Below are 23,011 nucleotides of genomic sequence, written 5' to 3'. Positions count from 1 at the left end.
ATGGAATTGCTGTCGCTTGAACCACTCAGCCGTCATCTTATATACCAGGTCCAGGGTGAATGGGACTGCAGAGAAGTCTGGTGCCTGTTGGTTGCTGGATAACAGATGGGAGGACGACACAGGACGGGTGAGTAGAAGAGTTAAAACTTCATGCAGTTAATGAGTGTTATAGGCTTGCCTAAAGAAATGGGTTTTAAGAGCACGTTTGAAACTTTGGAGGTTAGGTATTAGTATGATAGTCCGGGGCAGAGCATTCCATAGAATTGGTGCAGCTCTAGAGAAGTCTTAGAGACGCGAGTGGGAGGTCCGCACAAGGGAAGAGGTTAATCTAAGATCACTGGCGGATCTAAGAGCACGGGTTGGGCGATAGACTGAGATAAGAGAGAAGAGGTAGGGGGGGTGCAGCATTATACAGAGCTTTATGGATGAGGGTTATTATTTTAAACTGTATTCGAAAGGAGACTGGCAGCCAGTGCAGCGACTGGCATGAACTGTAGGCATACATGGTCCCCTTATCAAACGAGCTGTGTCAGGCAGAATTTTGGGTTGTTTTTTTATGGCTTCCACAACAAACTTGTTAACTTTGTCGCCACCCTGCTGTGTAATCCACAAAATATACTGGCAAACTTTTATCATTTACCGATATTATTTCAGCGCTTCTTGCGCATCTGTTTACATTCCCCTCACCCGCCATATCCTAAACTTATAAGAACGCTACTACACTTGATCTTATACAAAAGGTTCTTAGAAGTGCTGTTTAGGGAGTAGCCTAGAGACAGGGGCTTGGATTGGCGAAAGCTCGCCTGGCAGCGGAGCGCCAGTTCCATCTCAAGATCCGACTAACATAGTTTTAACTGCAGCACCTTTAATCTACTACTAGTTCACTGCCTCCATACATCGTCCCCTTATCAAATGAGCTGTGTCAGGCAGAATTTTGGGTTGTTTTCATGGCTTCCACATCAAACTTGTTAACTTTGTCGCCACCCTGCTGTGTAATCCACAAAATATACTGGCAAACTTTTATCATTTACCAATATTATTTCAGCGCTTCTTGCGCATCTGTTTACATTCCCCTCACCCGCCATATCCTAAACTTATAAGAACGCTACTACACTTGATCTTATACAAAAGGTTCTTAGAAGTGCTGTTTGGGGAGTAGCCTAGAGACAGGGGCTTGGATTGGCGAAAGCTCGCCTGGCAGCGGAGCGCCAGCTCCATCTCAAGATCCAACTAACATAGTTTTAACTGCAGCACCTTTAATCTACTACTAGTTCACTGCCTCCATACATCGTCCCCTTATCAAATGAGCTGTGTCAGGCAGAATTTTCAGGTGTTTCACCAGATACATAGTGGAACTCGGCCCATCTGTCGCCACCATGCTGGAGACCTGAAGTTGCAATCATAGCAGCGCAATATGAATGCCCCATACTGTCGCTCTTAATCATGGAAGTCGTCTCCATGGCTGCCTCCACATGTTGTCCCCTTATCAAAAGAGCTGTGTCAGGCTCATTTTTAGGGTGTTTCACCAGATACGTTATGGAACTTGGTCACTATGTCGCCACCATGCTGTGTTATCGACTAAATATACCGTCAACCTTTTGTTCACATAGGAAATCATTTCACCTCCTTTGGTGAAACCTGAGTCCATTTAGGGTATGTCGCCATGAGACTCTCTAGCCTGCCACTGCCTCTGCATGCCGTCCCCTATAGTGTCAGGGTCAATTATTGCATGTTTTAGATGCTATCTAGCCTCATTCGGTCACTCTGTCATGGCCATGCTGTTGCCCATAATTTTGGCATAATGGTGCGATTAAGCAGCCTCAGAGGCATCCATGCATGCTGCCCCTGCTGTTTCCTGTCCATTTCCGTGGTGTTTCCATCCTTTTCTGAGGTTCCCAGGTGTTTGGCCAAGCTTCCCTGTACAGAGCCTTGGTCCCCTTGAAAAATGCTCAAGTCTCCCATTGACTTCAATGGGGCTCGTTATTCGAGACGAGCACTCGAGCATCGGGAAAAGTTCGTCTCGAATAACGAGTACCCGAGCATTTTAGTGCTCGCTCATCTCTAGTCACCAGTATTATTTTTGTCTTCTCTATAGTCTCTCCATTATTGTTGTGTTGGCTCTGTGGTTGCCTCTTTTTTATAATCTGCTCTGGAGTCTCTATTATTATTAATTATTTTTTATGCTTTCGAGGATCAACATTATTATTATTGTCTGCTCAGGGGTCTACATTTTCATTATATGTCAGTGACACTGTAATTCTATGATATGTGAGGGTAGTGTACATCACAGAAACTTCTGATGCACCTGAATCCTACACTGTCATGTATAAAATGTATAAAAATAGACTAAACATAGTCAGATATGTGCTACAGAGAATGCAGGATAAAAGGAAAAAACGTTAATATGTGGTAGCACATACTGTCAAGTAGTATATCGCTATAGGTTACAAGAGGTTCAAAATGGCCTTCATTTACCAAGTTGTCTACACCAGTATTCTGGCTTAGACTGCACATAAATACATGTGAAAACTGCTTCCACATGCATTTATAAAGTTTTTACATCAGTATTGTGTTGCGGCTACATAATACTGTACACATAAATGGGCATTACGGTGCACATTCGCACCATGTACCACATTTATGTCAGAAGTCTGACATATTTGTGGCACGAGCCAGTTAAAATGAGGGCACCAGAAAAATAACTGGTTCACTCAGTATGAGCTGTGGGTGCCCGCAGGGTTCGCCAGACATGAAAACCGTGCTCCGGTCTTCATAAATAGGGTGCATGATAGTGAAGCAAACGGTGTGAGCCAATATTTGCTATAGCATAATAGCTAAAACATTTGTAAGCTTTGTGCTTCCTTAATCAAACACTGTGGTGTGATGTATACTCCATTATTACCAAGTAATGGAGACTTCCTATGGTTCCAAACATCTAAAAACCATATATTCAGTCTTGCGCACAAACAAGCTGAATTGAATTTAGTTCTGTAGGAGTGGAAAGCTTAACCATATGCAATCAGAATGGGAACAATGGTTGGATTTACTCTTACTAGATATGTTGATGTTTTACCATTGAACAATAAATCTGAAAACTGAAACACCAGGGACCTCCAGCCTATAAAAATGTAAGTCATCTCTCTGTTGCTAGGTGCATGTATAATGGTGGGCAGTATTTTTTCTCTTCTAGCACACAGTTCAGTGTTGGCATATTAAATAAGTTTACTGCACCTTCTCATTCAGGAGGTTCTACTGCTGGTGCTACTTCTGCCCTTCCCTCGCAGAGAGAAGCTGGCGACGACATCACCAATACTTCTGCCTTCTTTTCACACAGCAGATTTAGTGTTACCTGCACTGAGGTTTCTATATCCAAAAGCTGAAAACTACCCCGGAGTCTTATTTTTTTTTAATACATCATGGTAAGAGGGAACTACGGACATCAGCACCAGGAAAGCAGGATTTGTATTACTCCAAAAATAATTTATCAGAAAGATAAATGGTTAATAATTAATAGATTAACATGCTCTAATAAAGTACAAATGACTGTTTGATGTTAATGAAAAATATGGTACCCTTTTAAGTGAACCTGTCAGGAATGTCATTTTCAGCTGGTGACATATTCCTATAGCCTTTGCTATAATGACTTAAAAAAGTCCAGTCCAGTTCGGGAAGACCCTTAGTCAGACCGTAACTAAAGATAAATGATAATAAAAATATATATACAACTATGTCAATGCATACAAAGCTAGGAAATGAAAAATGAAAGCACAGAGAAAGAACCATGATTAGGACAACAAACGTGCCCTAACAGCAGTGCAGTATGGAATTTTTCAACTTTTAGTGAACAAGTATAACTAAAACTAAAATTTCGTTGTACGTACATGAATAAATAAATAAATAGATAGAGAAATAAGTCAATGAAATTACATGACTACAAGTATAAAAACATGATTACAAGTACAAAACAAATTGAAATGCATGATGAATAAGTGTATATATCTTTAAAAATTGACCAGGAGAGATTTTTTGTAGGATTTTGCAATAATTAAATAATGAATTTATAAACACATGAATGGATGGAGTTGTTGAGTGACTGCACTGAGTGACTACTTACACCACTGCCTCGCTGATCACCTGTTCCACTGTTTACTTGGACCTGCAAAGCGGGTTTTGTACCCCGCGGCCTTTTGGCTCTTGTCCTCGCACTGCTGACACCCTGCTGACTTATGGCCATAGTTGCAATTGCTGCCTGCTTCGCTGCCTGACATGCAAGCTGACACCCTCTTCTCTCGATGATGATGATGATGAAGCAATTGCTTAACCCAGCTCCCAAGTGCAATCGGCTACATCAACATCAATTTGTGTTTCCCTGTCACTGCTATTCCCCTCAACGGTCTCAGTATGCACAGCCTGACTACTTGCAAGTTCAACATAACCTCTCGTGCCACTCTCCACATCCCTGCTTTCCCACCTACTGCACGAAGCAGCAGGTGTCTGCCCAACTTCTTCTTGGTGCTGAGCCCAGACCACCTAGTTAGTAGATCTCTGGCTGAGGGAAATGAACAGGACAGAGGCTGGTTGAGGACAGGTGAGGGCTGCTGACCTGCTTCTGTGCCATGCCAACTAAGGGTTGTATCTGAAAACCCACGGACTCTTGGCTGGGGTTGTCACATGTCATTTGGGAGGAAGTGGATGACCTAGTCAACCAATTGAGAACCTTTGGGTTGTTCATCAACACACGGGAAAGCAGTTCTGGCCTCACAAAGTCACTCCTGCTGCGATGTCCCCATACTGTGCTACGATGTGTGCATGCTCCACCTGCCACCTCTCTGTCTGACATATTGGTTAATCAACTATGTTGATTTGACACAGATTTCTTGATATCAACTTTAGCAACAAAAAAAGAATTGAAATTTGGGGAATACAGAACCCCAAAAATTGACACTCTGGACTTTGAGCAAAAATCACTTCATCATCTACTGAGTAGCTATATGCTAGAGACAGCACATGCAGTGTGAAATTACAGGATTGCAAATGGCCGTGTGTTTTTATAGGGCTGTCACATAACATAAGCCTGCCGGTCGCTGATTGCCTTGCATGTCTGCACATGTGATCGAGGGTGTTCCTTTCTTCTTTCCAGAGTTCACTGCCCCATGTAACACGTTATGCTCACGGCCATTTTGCTAATGAAGGGGAAAAAAATGTTTCCCCCGAATCACCATAAACATGGGATTCGTGCAGAACTGAAGTTTTCCTGAAATTCTAAATTATTTCCACTTCATTAGAATCGACTTGCCCAGATCTTCTCCTTGTGACAGGTTCACTTTAAGTAGACCCTGTCCAAATAAGGAAATTTCTGGCTTTCTGCTAGAATAACAACTTAGAGACGGAAGTCCAGCTTTTTACTGCATGTAGTGGCTGAAGCCATGAATTTGAGCCGAGCTCCTAGACTTTGATCTATACTAAAATGTTTCAGTATAATTGTTGAGATAAACTCTTTACATCACCACAGTTTATCATTAGTTTTCACATGATAACTATGTGAAATGCTTCTTAAACATAAGCTTTGCACTAAATATCTCTATGTAAGCTATCAAGTTTTTTTTATAAATATTAAAGTTAATTTAGTGTAATAACAAAATCAAAGATCCAAGCTGACTTAAAATGTGATTCTCAAAACAGACATGAGACATTTCTGGCATTGGAGGCTGACTGAAGTTTTTTTTAATAGACACATGCTTTTCATTCTCAATATCAGCTGGTAGTTTGTCTTTACTTGCAGATTCAGAATAGCACTGAAATATGCCTGGAACAGAAGCCAAAAAAAAGAAGAGTCATTATAATATAGCCAAATCTTGTTCTAAAAATATATTTTAAGTTTTGATATGCTTATCTCCTGTATGTCTCTGCAGCAGAATCTTGTACTCAGCGGGTAGGAGTGTTGTTACTGCGGTCTGGGAGAGTTACCAAATAAATGAACAAAGATACTGTAATTTTTTTTTCAGTAGCTTGTTAGGAAAAACATCTCATGCTAAGGCTTCAGAGACACGAATGTACCACATATATTAGAATATAAGCTGAGTTTTTCATGACTTATATTTGAGGAAAAAAAAAATCAGTAATCCCCTTTACGGCTTTTCCTGCAGGTCCATTTTCTTTCTTCCCACTGCCGCAGGTTTGTGTGCCACTTACATGATAGTGTGCACAGCCAGCACAAATAGACTTGCTGTAGCACAGAAAGAAAGAAGAGGGCATGCGGGAGGTGTCAGAAAGGTGCTTAATGAGTTTACTTTTTTATATACAGGTGAGCTGTCTGGCTATATACTAGGGGCTGGTAGACTAGCTATATACTAGGAGCTGACAAGCTATATACTGGGGGCTGACTAGCTATATACTGGGGAGCGGGCTGGATGCCTATATACTGGGCGCGGGCTGGATGGCTATATACTGGGACAGGTTGGCTGGCTACATACTAGGGAGCATGTGCTGACAGGCTATATACACTCGAGGCTGGCTATATGCTGGGGGCTGGATATATACTGGGGGCTGGCTGGCTATATACTGTGGGGGCAGGGGGCTGGCTATATACTGTGGGGTGCAGGGAGCTGGATGGTTAAATACTGGGACATGGGCTGGCTGGGCTGGCTATATAGTGGGAATGACTGTCTATATACTGGGGCAGGTTAGCGGGCTATATACTAGGGGCATGAACTTACAGGTTATATACTGGAGGCTGGCTATATACTGGGGGCAAGGGCTGGCTGGCTATACAGTATACTCGCGACAGGGGGCTGGCTAGCTTTATACTGTGTGAAGGCTGTGACCAATGCATTTTCCAACCTAGGCTTATACTCAAGTCAAAAGTTTTCCAAGTGGCTCATATTCGAGTTGGCTTATGATTTAGTATATAAATATGGTATATTTCTGGCTCTGTGCTACCCGTACTGCACAGTTTTCATATACAGTTGTAAATACAGAACAGAAAAATATGTACATTTGTGTGCATGATGTCTAATTCTGTTTTTAACAATCTTTCAGTAAAAACTCATATATACACACATATATATTTATTCAGCTCAAAAGGAGCTCAAATATTTGCTGATATTTGCTTCAGGTAGGGTTCACCTCTGTGTTAATCATACTTAATGGGAGAATTTAGCAAACAATTTTATTTAATTGACCTTTCCCTGCAAATTTTACCTCACTGAACCATTGATTGCTATGGATGTTTTTATATTGACTTTTTCTTTTACGGATTCATGGTCCATGCAAAAAAAATTGCAAACTAGTTTGTTGGTTTTCACTGAGGCAGATCATGGAAGGCAATGGAAGTCTATGGGTCCACAAAATTATGGTTATTCAATGATAACCAAGGTATAATGTTTTAAAACCAAATGTTAAACATTCTTTTTTTTTTTGCGGGCACAGAGAAAAAACGGAAGTGAAACAGACAAAATGCAACGAGTGCACAACAGACACGAAGCACACATGTCAATGAGAAACTGCAATTGCATCTATTTCATGGATGGAACTTACAACATAGGTTTCGTCATAGTCATCAATTTATGGCAAATGGTCAAGTTTTAGCCCAAATGTCAAAAATAAAAATGTTCCATTTTTCCAATGTTCCAACAGGTAACAGATATTACACAAATTACTTTAAGACATGTGTATGATCAGCTACTGTGTGGAGATGTAACAAATTAACAAGAATTTCTGTACCATGGTCACTTTCTCCACAATAATGTCTTACCACAAAAACAAAGGAATTGAAAAAGTATTATTGTTTTGGGCGCTCCGGAAACCTCTCTCCTGGGTCGCAGGCGCCCCCGCGCCCCCTCTTTCCTGCTTCTGCCTTACTTACCTTTCCGCAATCCACTGGCAGCCTCCAGCGGGCCAGCTCGTCCATAATTGGTGATGGCCAGCTGCCCTTCCTGTTCCTGCCCCTTTCCTGTGTCTCCTGCCAGATCCTTGTGTCTCATGCCTTAGAGAAAAATTGTTCCTTATGCCCAGTGCTTGTCTTGAGTATTCCCATTGTGACCCCAGTTCTGTCCCTGACTATGCTCCTTTGATGCCTGCCCTGACCTCCTGCTGTGCCTTTGATGTTGATCCTGTGCTGCCTGTCTGGACCTCCTGCCCGTCCCAAACCCGGTTCGGCCTCATGACTCTGTATCTCACCTTGGCTGCCACCGCGGACAAAGTTGTGCCTGTGGAGAACATCCGGTTTGCATAAATATGGATCACAAAAACCTCCTACATTCCCGGACTGCTCAGTACCTCAACCCACGACAAGCTTGCTGGTCACTCTTATTTTCTAGCTTCGATTTATTGATCCACTTCTGTCCGGCAGAAAAGAATGTCAAGGCTGATGCCCTCTCTCGTTTCTCTGATGTCATTAGGGAAGAACTGGCTCATTGGCATTTCATACATCCTGAGCGACTGGTTCTTACCACTCCAGTGGACCTTTGGCAATTTCCTCCTGGCAAGACCTATGTCTGACCTGACATTTGGAAGAGCATATTGACTTGGGGACAACGCCCTCATTTCCCGTTTCTACTGGTGGCCAGATCAGTTCAAGGATGTACGCACTTTGTGGGCTCCTGCACTTCCTGTGCCCGGAACAAGCCATCTTCTTCTGCCGTTACTGATACCCAGCCCCTTGACTCACGTGGCTATGACATTATCACTGATGATTTTCCTTTGGCAGTACCGTCATCTGAGTGGTAACCGACCGATTCTCCAAGATGTACCAATTTGTTCCTCTGCCAGGTCTGCCAGGAGCTTCACGTCTTACCAGCTTGTTCTTCATCCACATCTTCCAGCTTCATGGACTCCCTCTGCATATTGTGATGGACTGAGGAGTCCAGTTTGTTTCCTGTGTGTTTTCTGTGCAGTCAACTTTAAGTGAAACTGGACTTTTCCACTACATACCATTTGCAGTCTAATGGCCAAGTAGAATGAGTTAATCAGACCCTAGGCTGGTTCCCCCTGTTGCCATGCGCAGATTTTTTTCTAATTCAATGAACCCTGAATCTGTTGGCTTCCTTTTAATTGTGTATGGACAACATCCTCGTCCACCTCTCCCTCTTGCGGAGGCTCTGATGTTCCTGCCGTGGAAAAATTGGTCCGAGATCTCAGATGCATCTGGGAGTAAATATGTCAGTCTTTATTCCAGGGATCTGTCCGCACCAAAACCCAGGCGAACAAGAAGCACAGGTCTCCCCCAGTCTTCTCTCCAAGTGACAAAGTATGGTTGTCTTCTAGGTACGTCTGTTTGAAGATTCCCAGCTAAAAACTTGGTCCTTGTTTTCAGGGTCCATTTGAGGTGCTGAAGCGGAATAATCCTATGGCGTGTAAGCTCACCTTCCTCCCACTATGGGCATCCCGAACTCCTTCCATGTCTCTCTCTGAAGCCAGTCATCCTGAACCGCTTCTCCCAGAAAGTACCTCCTTCTGCTCCTGAGGCTGACTCCACTAATGTCTTTGTGGGTAAGGTCATCTTGGATATGAAGATGATAAAAGGGAAGGGGTTCGGGGCAGGAGCCTGTGGGAGCCCAAGGATAATATAACAGATCATACTCTTCTACAAAGGTTCCTTCAGACCAAGAAGAGGGGGCAGCCGAAGGAGGTGTGGTACTGTCACGGTTGCTCATGCAACCTCTCTTACGAGTTGCAGGCGCATCCATGTGCTTCCCTGTGCCCCCTCTTCCCTGCTGCAGCCTCACTCCCCTGTCCGGGATCCAGTGACTGTCTCCTCGCTCTGGTGCACACATCCCAGCCTCCTGGGGTGTGCATGCGCCTGTGTTCTATATAGGGCCAGCGCGGCGATAATAGCGCTGGCCGGCTGCCCTTCCTGTTGAATTACCAGCCCTTTCCTGGATCCACTGCCTAGATCTTTGTGCCTTGTGCCTCAGAGAAAGCTTGTCCCTTATGCCTAGTTCTCGTGCTGCCTGTCTCAACATCCTGCCTGTCCCCGACCATGGTCACACCTGTGTAGCAGCCTGGTGCAAATGAGCATGACAAGCAGGAGAAAAATGGGGTTATGAACGGCCTCAATTATACCTACCATTTCACCTGTACCTAATACCACTCAGACTTCCAGGTGGAGCCAGATCCTTTAAAACCTACCAAGGAGGGCAAGAAGGAAACATGGGGCGGGGTTTTCAGTTGTGGCCCAACTCAACCCAATGTTCAAATGTTAAGGCAGAGGTCCTATTACCCCTTGCCCCTGAGCATGTTTTCACCTTCCTGATCAGGCCCTATTTTTAGAATTGTATGTGTCAGTATTTATAACTTTTTCACATGCAGATGATTAACATTTTTCTCATCACACATTGCACTTCATGTTAAATCGAAATATATGTTTTTTTTATTTAGTTTTGAAGAAAACTGAAATTTTGCTAAATTTAAATTAAAAATTCTCCATTTTCTGCTTTTCAGGCAGATAGTGATGTTGTCCTCATAGAGAAAGGTGGTTCAGACCCTTAAATCACCCACAACCCTTGTCACGTACCATAATAAGCCTCAAAAACACTATTGATTAGGGACTTTTTGTCAACAGTTCCTACACTGTGTGACACAGGGACAAACATATTACAGACAGAAGTGAAAACAGACAAATTGCAATGCAAAGAAGCAAATAGCAAGATAATGGTCAAATAATGTTGCAGAGGTCATATACACAGTATAGCAAAAGCAATAGCAAGCAGAAATGGGACAAAAGTGTCAGGAGACCAGTAAAACCAAAAAGGTATAATGGAACTCGTCAGATATAAAAATGAGTATCTGGACTCCAAACCCAACAGCTGACTTGTCACTCAAGTGACAGGTGATACAGTTCTAAAATGACAGCACCCAGGTTTCTCAGGCAAAATACACTGCATCGGCAAGACTTCAGCAAACAGTCCGTGGTGTGACTTCTTGCAGAACACTGCAGCAAGCATTAATGAGTTCTGACAAATACCAACCAAATACTAACATTTTCTGAATGTCTGCTTTATACTGGCATGTTTTTAAACAACCTTTCATTACCCCATTATAATATCTGCACCCCTCAACATATAAAAAACAGCTTAGGAATTTTTTTAACCCATAGCTTGTTCCATCGGAGGTGTGATTTAGAAATTGTAATTTTTTAGGAAAATGCATTCATTTGGGCCCAAAAATTACACATTCACAATGAATTAACCTAATGCACCATAATTTGTGATACCCATTTCTCCAAAGTATGCCAATGCTCCAAATGTTGTGATAAACTGCTGCACATGGCAGGACATTGAAGGAAGGAGCACCAATCAGAGCATATCTGCATTATCACATAATATAGGCCAGAAAATGTAAAATTGAGGGGGAATGTAGACATATGAGGTTTTATTTTTTGAAGGATGAGATTCATTTTACAGATACTTCATTTTGGTTCATAGTAATAATTAAGAATCAATTCTTATTTAGGTATTTACCTTTTTTGCCATTCACTGTACCATAGTAAATAAGTGATCTTCATTCTCTGGGTCACTATGATTCCAGCTACATTTCATTTATATAATATAGTTTTATATTTTACACAAGTTTTCACAATTTTACTAAAAATACAATTAACAATATTGCAGAAATCTCTTGTTTTAGCACTGCCATATTTTCAAAGGCATAGCTGAACTCAGGTCCCACAGCACCATATTATTAAGGCAGTTTGCAGAAAGCGTTAAGCCATGTTGGAAATTATAGCAGATAGACAGTACTAACTAAGATTAGGTCTGTAACTGAGGTGTGATTTTAACTTTTGGTAAAGATAAAACCAACATAAAATAATACTAAAATAGCAATGTTTAACTCCTTGTTGAATAATAATGTTCCCCAACATCATAGTGTGGCAGTGAGTGCATGAAGAGGGCTAATGGGCTGAGCCCTCTTCATACACACTGGGTGTTTACTGCATAATGGAGCAAAAACCTACAATCTGGGGTGGCACCAGCTATATAGGGGCAGATTTACTTACCCGGCCCAGCGTGCGGCGTGTTCTCTGCACTGGATTCGGGTCCGGCCGGGATTCACTAAGGTAGTTCCTAGGCCATCCACCAGGTGGCGCTGCTGCGCTGAAGAGCATCGGAACGCACTGGAATACACCGAGCCGGGCTGAGTGAAGGTAAGTGCAATTTTTCCGAATCCGGCGGGTTTTTGTTCGGCCACACCCCCGATTTCCATCTCGTGCATGCCAGCTCCGATGCGCCACAATCCGATCGCGTGCACCAAAAACCCGGGGCACCAGGGGAAATCGGCGCAAATCGGAATTGCAAAACGCGAATCGGGCCCTTAGTAAATGACCACCATAATCTCTATTGCTGTTTAAGCATTATTATATGTTAGTTTTATATTTTACAAAAATAAAAATGACCTCTCAGGTACACAGACCTGATATTAGTATGGTCTCCCCGCTGTTATTTAGCCAAAATGGGGGGCGCCATTTTGGGCGTAATAGTCGCTCAATGGGGGGGGGCAAGATCTGTTGCTCACGGGTCAATCACTAGGGGGATTTTACGCTACATTAGAATTGCTCCCCCTAGTGATTGACCCGTGAGAGCTGCTATGGGGATATAGGGTTAAAACGAGGGAGCCTTATTTTAACACATTTTGCCACATTATGGATGTATATAATGTTTATCACTAACAGACCACGTCTACAATATAGTGCCCATTGTCTCGGGTATTAACAACCTGACTCAAAATACAAGCATATACCTGGACAGAATACTTAGACCGTTTGTGACGGGCCTCCCCTCCTATACACAGGACACAACTGATGTCCTAAAACATCTAGAAGGCATCTCCCTGGAACCAGGGACCATGCTTGCGAGCCTGGATGTTGAGGCGTTGTATTCCTCGATCCCCCATGACCTTGGTCTAAGAGCTGTCAAATTCTATCTAGACACGAGGGGAGTACAATATAGAAACCACAATGACCTGGTCCTGAGTCTGATGACTTTTGTTTTAGAGAAGAACTTTTTCACGTTTGACGGCCACATCCTCCACCAGCAACGAGGTACGGCTATGGGGAGCCCAGTAGCCCCCACGTACGCAAATCTGTACCTCGGGTGGTGGGAGGAAACTGTGGTCTTCGCGGAAGAATTCTCTACCTGGTCATCGTCGATTGCCTTGTGGCTAAGATACATCGACGATGTCCTTATACTTTGGACATCGTCGGTGCAGGATTTCCAGAAATTTGTGGGAGCCCTAAATGTGAACGATCTGGGGCTTCACTTTACGAGCGAGATCAACCAGACTTCTTTAACCTTTCTGGACCTGGCAATCTGCATTGAGGAAGACGGCTCTCTCCGCACAAAGGTTCACAGAAAGGACACTGCGACCAACAGCCTGTTGAGGTGGGAGAGCTGTCACCCCACTCCCCTCAAGCGTGGAATACCACGAGGTCAATTCTTGCGCTTACGCCGGAATTGTAGCAATCTCGCTGATTACACCGTACAGGCTAAAGAAATGAGCCATCGGTTTGTAAACAGAGGTTTTCCCAAACAGGTAATTAGAAAGGCGGAAACTATGGCCAGAGAAACTGTGAGGGACACGCTTCTGATTCAGAAGCCAAAGATAACAGCACCGGGCACCACGAGACTAGTAGGGACTTTTGACGCACAGAACGGAGCAGTCAAATGCATCCTGGACAAGTACTGGCGCATCCTCCAACACGATGAGGATATCAGGGAACATATCTCTGAGAATGCCACGGTTACTTTTAGGAGGGGAAAGAATTTAAAGGATAGGTTGGTCCACAGTTTTCTAGAACCAACCCAACGCCCCCAGACCTGGTTGGGTACACCACGACCGGGAACTTTCAGCTGTGGTAGCTGTATGGCCTGCCCGTATATTACCAGGGGATCGACTTTCAATTGTGTCAGCACAGGTATGGTCTATGACATCAGGGACCATGTTACTTGTGCCACAGCGGGTGTGATCTATCTGTTGACATGTAGCTGTCCCTAAACTACGTGGGTAAAACCTTTCGCCCCTTCAAAAATCGCATCAGGGAACATATCAGGGATATCAAAAACAACAAAGATACCCCGATCGCCAAACATTTCAGGGAACAACATAATGGTGATTACAATCTGGCGCGCTTCCAGGCAATTGAATGGGTGAGACCGCCTAAAAGGGGAGGTGATTGGGACAACTTGATTTTACGCAAGGAGACACAGTGGATCTTCAGAATGGACTGTGTCTCACCGAGAGGTCTCAATGACATCCTCTCTTTTGCTAGTTTCATTGATACATGATTTCCATTAAATATGCCCCCTCTCGACCTTTTTTTGAATATGTAGCGTGTCTCCTCTCTAAGGGAATGAGGCATCTATTTATTTATTTGTTTAAAGTTTCGGAGCATACTTACTTTGCCCCTCTCACCCCCTATTCGTGTGAGGTTTTTGGGTCTTGTCTATAAGTGTACTGGTTGTCAGTACCACATTTCCTGTCAGGCACCATGGACAAGTGCCTCTATCCCTTTTTAATAACGACGTGGATCCCCTTGATGTTCCATAGGCATTGGCCCTAAGCTGGTGACCTACTTCCAGCTCCTGCCCCTAATTTCCTATGGCCACCCCTTCTCTCTCCCCGCCTCGACCCTTTGGGGGGTAGCCTTGGGGGACCTCTATGTCCCCAAGGTTTGAGATGGGCTGATTGTCGATCTTTTTTTGACAATCCGGGACCTCTCGGTCCTTTTGAGGTATACTGGCCTCATGGACCGTTTTGGCTCATCCTTCTCCATAATTTGGAGACACGCACCAACCATTGGCACAATGCAGGCAGGATCTGGGTCCCCCAGTTTCTGCTCTGCTTTGGCCATTTACGCCCCCTAAACCACCCCCCACCCCCTCCACCCCCTTTTCCACCTTTGGGGTGATACTCTGGGGCCGCTTGTCACGGTGGTGATCTGGTCCCTCTGGGCTGCGGGGCGCCGTTTGTCTTCCTGGAGCTCTCCTCTCACGCTCCGGGTTTGACACGGGGGGTTACTATGGTGACGTGACGCTGGTCTCCGGCGTGATCATGTGACCGAAAGTCACATGACTTGTCGGCCCGATCACATGACCGGAGACATGTGATCTGCAGTAGGGGCGGATTTTCCCGGCCACCTCATCTCTGATGGGGGGCGGTTCTCTCCCCAGCTGCTTAGCGGGGGTGAGCCGTGGGCCCCGCCCAAGTGGGTGGACCATTAGGTTCTGGGGCATACTGTGGTTGGGTGTTTGGTCATCTGAGGCACGCCCGATGGGAGGGGACACCACATTAAATACCGGGTGTTTTTCCTCATTCGCTGCCGCTGATATCAATGCGACAGCGTGAGCCCACGCCGCTCTGTCTTACAAAATCATGAATGACAGTGAATGTGTGTGACCCCTGATGATAGGAGCACTAGAAACGCGTTGAGTCAAATAAAGAGTGAATGGTGTTGTCATGGAGAGGAGGGACAAATGCACACACTTAGACTAGCCGGCTGCCTGATTCTATCAGGGGCAAGCCTGTGGTTCTTCATAGTGTGGGTTTGTGCCCTAGGTTATCCCTTCTGCAAAGCACACCGACAGTTATCTGTTTTCAGGGTATAACATTATCCTAAGTGACCCTGAATCTTTACTAATTTCCGCGGCATTGTGGGAAATGACACTATTTTTAAGGTTTTGACCATTTATTGGTCCATTTTTAATGCAACTGTGAATAAAAGTTACATTTTAGAATTTTCACAGTCAGATCCCTCTCTATATATCAGTGAATCCTGTTTTTGTCTGAGAGATCTCTAATATTGTTGCTATCAGCATTTTCCAGTGAATTCTACAATATAGTGACCTTTTTGCAACATGTATTTTGTATTTTGTATTAACCTGCATTTTGTATCTTTTGTAAATGTCACTTTACACATCTGTTGTTAATCAATGCACCACTATTTAAGTCAGCTCACTTCCTGACTCAGTATGCTTGATAATGCCTTGATTGAATTGGCGAAACGTCGCACATTTTTGGTGGAATAAAAACTCTTTCTTCAGAGATATCGGAGTGCTGCTTCTCAAATTGTATTCTAATTTTCTAATTCACGGTTATTAACAAACATACACTATTCCTCAGATATAAATCTAACCTGTCTCTACAATTTCGTTTGCCCTGGGATCCGACGGTAAATATTCTGACTATGGTCAGGCAGAGCAGATTCTTCTCATGAAAAAAGCTTCTTTTGTCTGCACACTGTGGTGTCTCTGCATCGCTCCTCTATTACAAGAGCAGCTCAGACATAGATACTTCCTGCTGGCAAGTAATACAGTCTGTGTACGGTCTGTGTGGCTTACAGCTGATCTGTAGTAGAGCTGACAGTGTGTGTTGTAACCGAGAGGTAGCAGAGTTGAAGTGTGTCATTGTGTGTTATATCCATCTCATGGATCTCATCTCTCATCGGTCTCTCTTTTTCTATGTGTCAGATACTAGTAGAATGTTCAGAAGCTAAATAAAATGCATATAAACCCTGGACGCCGATAATCTAAGCACTTTAACAGCACACAGCATCTCATAGCACTGATCTGATAGCACTCAACATCACTGAGTGATAGGAGCTAAAACAGCAATAAAACTGAGTAAAATTGTAAAGTAAGGGGGTTATAAATGAGCTATATTGTGTGAACATTACTAGTAGATTACAATTTGAGAACTCTCTCTCATGAGAAAACCTCTTTAAGGAGTTAAAGACTGAAGGTTTTTTTTACATTTATGATAACACATATAAACAACAAGGCATGCATGAATGGTTAACAGTGGAGCCAATAGCAAGTAGCTCCCCTTCTTCTGTTAAAGTTTGGCAGAAGCTTTTCACCTCTTCAACAAAAAACAGGTTTCAAGTTTTTATCCTTTTTTCAACAGGATGCAAAACAAACTGATTTATCATGCTAAAAATGTATCTATCCACTCTTTACTCTGGAAATCAGGATACAGATAATGGTATACTCAATGTTAAATGTATTCTCAGCTACTTTTAAAAAGGAGGCAAAATGTTTGGCGCAATGAGAATTATCATCAATTTTTCAATAAAACATCTATCCTTGTGAAGCAACTTTGTGAAATGAAAAAAGTGCTGTGTTCAGTACCGATTCATTTTGCAGTAACAATATATTTTCAAGGACAGGATTTAAGAGATACACTCCCTCTATCAGGTCTAAGCTATACTGATTTACATGGACTTATTACTACATGGATTAAGCAAAAGGATAAAACAAATCTTCCTAATCAAGACAATAATCAGATAAAGTAAAAATACTCAAGGACAAACATCCCACTTCAGGGAAGGTAAGGGTGGGCTAAAAAACTGATGAGTGGTGATCTAACACATTTGTGCATCTGCTAAAGGGGTTGTCCATTTTCAGCAAATAATTGATATGGTTCGTGTAAGGTAAAATTATACAATTTACCAATATACACTGCTCAAAAACATAAAGGGATCTCTCATGTTACCCATTCTATATCTGAATGAATTAAATATTCTCTGATAACAAAAATAACATCAATGGAAATCGAATGTATTAACCAATGGAGGCCTGGATTTGGAGTCACACACTAAATTAAAGTAGAAAAACACTCTACAGGCTGATTTAACATTAATTAAATGTCCTTATAACAAGTCAAATTGAGGCTCAGTATTGTGTGTGGCATCCATATGCCTGTATGACCTCCATACAATGCCTTGGTTTGCTTCTGATGAAGTTGATGATGGTGTCCTGAGGGATCTCCTCCTAGACCTGGACTAAAGCCTCCGCCAACTCCTGGACAGTCTGTGGTGAAACATGATGTTGGTGGATGGAGCGAGACATGATGTCCCAGATGTGCTCAATCGGATTCAGGTCTGAGGAACGAGCGGGCCAGTCTATAGCTTCAATGCCTTCATCTTGCAGAAACTGCAGACACACTCCAGCCACATGAAGTCAAGCATTGTCCAGCATTAGGATGAAGCCAGGGCCAACCTCACCAGCATATAATCTCACAAGGGTCTGAGGATTTCCTCTCGGTACCTGATTGCAATCAGGCCAAAGAAATGTCAACCCACACCAATATTGACCCACTCCCAAACCTGTCATGCTGCAGTATGTTGCAGGCAGCAGATCGCTCTTAACGGCATCTCCAGACTTTTTCATGTCTGTCATATATGCTTAGTGTGAACCGTTTATCTGTGAAGAGCACAGAGCACCAGTGACGAATTTTTCAATCCTGGTGTTCTCTGGCAAATGCCAAGTGTCCTGCCCGATGTTGTGCTGTGAGCACAACCCACATCTGTGGACGTTGGGCCCTCATATCTCATAGAGTTGGTTTTTAACTGTGTGTGCAGACACATGCACATTTTTGATCCTCCTGTTCCTCCTTTCACAAAGGCAGAGACTATCCTCTATTTTCTATGTGGAAGTGGCTAAAACACTGGGCCAAATTTGTTACCACTTTGGCATCTTCTACCACTTTTTTAGACAAAAGAGTCTCAACTAATGCCCCTTTTACACTGACTATTTGGGGATGTATATCCAACCGCAAATTTGTCCAGCCGTGTAATGGCAGGGCACCATGCCTGGCTATGGAGATGGGAGGTGTGGGCAGCGCTCATTGGGCTAGGGCAGGGCGAGCATAAGTCTATGTGAAAGAGGCCTTAGACAAATATATCTCGAATGAGATGTCTTAACTAGTAGTTATCCCAGTCCCCGCAATATTTACTACAGTACATATTCTCTTCACATGTTCGTTATTATTTCTACATCCACTTTATTTAATGAGTAGTTGAATCAGATTTGTGATTTAAATAATATTTAACAATAGGCTACTATAAAAAAGGACCAACAACATCTATGTTAACTATTAATTGTCTCTACACACTGTATGAAACTGTATGAAATTAAGTTATTGATGGTTCTTTGAACAAGATCAGGACCAAAACAAAAGTTGACAAAGGTACACAAAGTTTAAAGCATTTTTTAAAATATTCATACATCAATGTCCAGGGTGGTCCACACCCTCATGATCTTCCGCCGTTCTCCCTTTGTGTGACATTTTCCCCCATTTTCTATCCAGATATTCCAGCAATCATCATGGGAGACTTCAACATTCCTATTAACATCCCCATCTTGGCCTCTTATCACTAACTTCCCCTTCTCTTTGTCACTCCCAGGAGGGAAACATCCTAGACTTGGTCTTTGTTCAACTGGCACTGACTTCACCAATACTTCCTTTCCACTTTCAGACTATAATCTTCTCTCATTTATTGTTAATAGTTTCTCTCTTTTACAGAGACTGCCTGCCTATCACACATACTGGAACCCACGTGCCATTGCGGATATCACTGCATGCAATTTTTCATTTCTTCTCTCCTAACCATGCTACTAAATATCATAATCACAACCTCAAAAGTGCCCTGAATGAGGTGGCCTCTCCCTCAGTCCGAACAATTGAACACAGACTTTGGCAACCTTGGTACACTCCCCAAACCCGTTTCCATTGCAAGTACTCCAGGATTGCCAAACGTCTGTGGAGAAAATCGCGCACATCTGCAGACTTCTTGCACTTCAAATTTATGCTTAGAACCTATAACACTGCACTTCACTTCTCACCAAACAGGTCTATTTCACTAATGTATAGATTGGGGATGTTACCGGTGGGTTTTTACATCAAGCACTCACTGGGTATGGAGAGGGCTTAGCTGTGAGCCTAACCTAACTACACATCACATGTCATTAAGGGGTTAAAATCTACTTTAAAGTGAGACATAAATTAGTTTTATAAAATTAAGGCGGCAGAGAGTTTAGCACTGTACAATGCTTTCACTGTAATTGATATCTCTGCATCCATGGACATGGGGTCAGTCATAGCAGAGAGAGCATACGGAGGTAGGAAGGGCTTGACTTCAGTGTTAGGGCTCTTTAGCATCGGCATTGTTTTTGATGTCCATGGTTCAGTGATTTCCACGGATGCCTCTCAATGTCATTGTTTTCATTGGGTGCACCTGGTCCAGGGCAGGTGCAAAGGAAGGTTTTTTTTATCGTGGGCCCCGTTTTAACACGTTAATTGGAATTATTTCACATTCTTTAAAATGTTTAATATTTTGCATAGTAACAGTTTTTTTTTAAATTCCTAACTTTTTGCATTTACATTTTTTTAAATTTATTGGTTACTTCTAAATGTGAGGTCACATGTTGCCTTTTGGTTGTGTTTTGAAATGCATTACAACAGCTGAGGAGAGGTGATTACCTAATTACATTACTGTTAACATTTGCATTTAAAAAACGCAATGTAAACATGACATTAACACACGACATGTATTGACATCACACGTATTATGCATTTTGTAAATGCAAATATCAACAGTAATTAGACAAATCAAAAATGAACATGTATCACAAGTAAAAAGACATGATCATATATAAGGCGCAAAAAAAGAGCTGTCAAATGTCTCAAAGATTCACCAAAGAAAGAAAAGACTATGATACATGTCCCCCTATGGGTCTGCAAAAAAACCCAAAACTTATCAAACATTTGTTTGTTTGACGAGATAGAGAACGGATGCATCACAGAGAAAAAAAACGGAAGAAAAACTGAGACGCAATGGATGTGCAACTGAAGCTGAGCATCAACGCCAATGTGAAGGAGCACTTAAATTCAACAACTCCCTAAACTTATACAAGTAAATCACATATGACTTCAAAGTTGATTTTCTGATCGATACCACCATGCTGGCCCATGAAAGAAACCTGAATTGGAAATTGTTAAGATTTTTGACAACATACTAGATGCTATTCATTGGATCAGGTTTTCTTTAACCCCTTAGCACTCCGTGTCCACCATGGAGCGCAGTCACTTAGTGACTAAACTTGAGTTTCTGTACATTATCTCGGATGACAAAAGGCTGTTGAAAAGGTACCATTAACTCTGCACTAGAGTATTGTTTTTTTTTTTTTTATCAGAAACCTTTATTTCTTTTGCTGATAACACAAATATACACATTACAGAAAGTCAATGCTCATTGCATAGTATTACAAATATATACCAGTACAAACACTTATAACACTCCCCAAGCTCGATTTCCCCCACCCCAATAAAATTTGGTCTGTCACCTCTCCCTTGATCTGCCACAGTTTCACACATCCTATTAAACCTTGAGTATAATAGAATACCCCTTACAACCCAAGTGCCCTCCCCAGATTCAGCATAGACCAACCTATCCGCAGTTCCTCAGTTGCCAACCCCATTTAGACCACTGTTTCTCAATTTCTTTGATATTTCCCCATTTCTGGTAGAGTTTCAACTCCATCCATATAGTTCAATAAGTCAGAGATATCATTGCTTCCAGCTCTGGGGGTTCTGCATCCAACCAGTGCCTAGCTATACCTTTCCTGACCTGGTAGAGAAATTTTGCCAAAGCCAATGTTCATTTTATAGATTACAAAGATATTGTTAATATCTTTGTATATCTATACACACATACATACATACATGGGGGGGGGGGGGGTTATCAGAAATCTGAAGTAAAACTGTGACCATCCAGAGCACAGATATAATTTTATAAACAGCGGTGGAAAAATGAAAGCTGAGATCTGATTCTGCTCTCAAACACTTCTGATAAATTTACCCCTAATAATGTTTTCAAATATATTTTATAAAGCCTTTACATGGGTTGTAATGATTTTATTCCTGTGACAGAAAATAGCGCTACATCATTTCCCTTTAAGTGCAAGGGCCCAACACTATTAAGTTTTGTTTGATTCCAAATGTAGCAAACTTCAAGGGAACCTGTCAGCAGAAATTGACCTAATAAACCACTACCAGTATGTTGTCAAACAGGTTATCAAACTCATCTTATGTTCTACAATGTGCAGAACAAACCAACTAAAATGGTATATAGACACTACTTGAGCAGTGCTAGGTTTACTCGGTGCTGACGTGACTTATTTTAAAAGAAAATGTCACAATGAAATGTTCTCTACATATGATTATTCTCAAGAACCTGTCCAACAACATTGCAACCACAAGCAGACTTGGCACTAGCTGTCAGACTGGGCAAGTGGGGGCAGAATAACCCAGCTACCCCCCTGCTGGCTATGGCCCTGCCTACAGCTGATAAAACCACCCTAACAAGAGTGAACTCGCTATCAGAAAAAACTAACAGACCCTGAGAGAGCCTACAAGGTCACAGAGAAGACTTACTTTGTCTGGCATCTGCTGGATGGTGGAACGGACAGGAAACAGGAATTCAAAGATAGACCAGTGTTCACACTAGTACACAGAAAAGTGGCGAGCAGGAAACAAAACAAGCATGGGACGGGGAAAGTGGGGTCACACCAGGGGAAACACAACACTGATGGACTGATGACATGTCATGTCATGTCATGACTCTAAACACAGCTGCACACAAAACAAGCTCAAACTCGCACCAAGCTTTCCCTAATGAAAGATCCTGAAAGGAAGGTGTCAATCACAGGCAGCTCTGGGTGTGGTTTAAAGCATAGAAGCCTGAAATCTGATCCCATTCAGAACAATTTGCAATTTCTGACAGTTATATAGTTTTCTGAAAAACAATTCTGAATAACTTTTTATTCATTCATTTAAATCCCATTCTGTATTTAGAAATTTGGTAAAGAGTCCTAGTGATTGTCAGCTACTTTGTGATGAGTAGAAATTGGGTAGAACTACCCATTTGTCACAAGAAAAATGTTATTGAACAAACTACGGTTCTCTTTCACCACAAACATAGGACTGCATCTTCAACATACTAACACACATTGGGGCAGATTTACTTAGCAGTCCCTGTGCCAGATAATTCAGTATTCTGGGGCAGAAAACTAGAGCAACTAATAAGAGCAAAGTACAACTTACCAGTCTTATACTGCACCAGACTAATCATCCAGCATCAGACACAGGGATTAATCTTCAGCAGCAGAGACCTGTCTGGTTATACTCTGCCCTTGTCTAAAGACCAACACATTAATCCATCTCCCATAAATTTTCAGTG

At 42.5% G+C, this 23,011-nt stretch overlaps 1 long non-coding RNA gene across 1 annotated transcript in view; it reads right to left on the bottom strand.

Annotated features, from left to right (window-relative positions):
• The window catches only part of LOC140105196 (uncharacterized), a 111,104-nt gene extending 88,657 nt beyond the window's left edge, over positions 1–22,447 (bottom strand). Inside the window, exon 1 of the long non-coding RNA XR_011850521.1 lies at positions 22,207–22,447. This is a non-coding gene — a long non-coding RNA (uncharacterized lncRNA). The remainder of the gene's footprint in view (positions 1–22,206) is intronic.
• Positions 22,448–23,011: the final 564 nt, after the last annotated feature.

This window comes from Engystomops pustulosus, chromosome 1, assembly GCF_040894005.1.
Source record: "Engystomops pustulosus chromosome 1, aEngPut4.maternal, whole genome shotgun sequence".
In the NCBI taxonomy this organism is placed as follows: Eukaryota; Metazoa; Chordata; class Amphibia; order Anura; family Leptodactylidae; genus Engystomops; species Engystomops pustulosus.
This window is presented reverse-complemented; position numbering and strand designations above follow the sequence as displayed.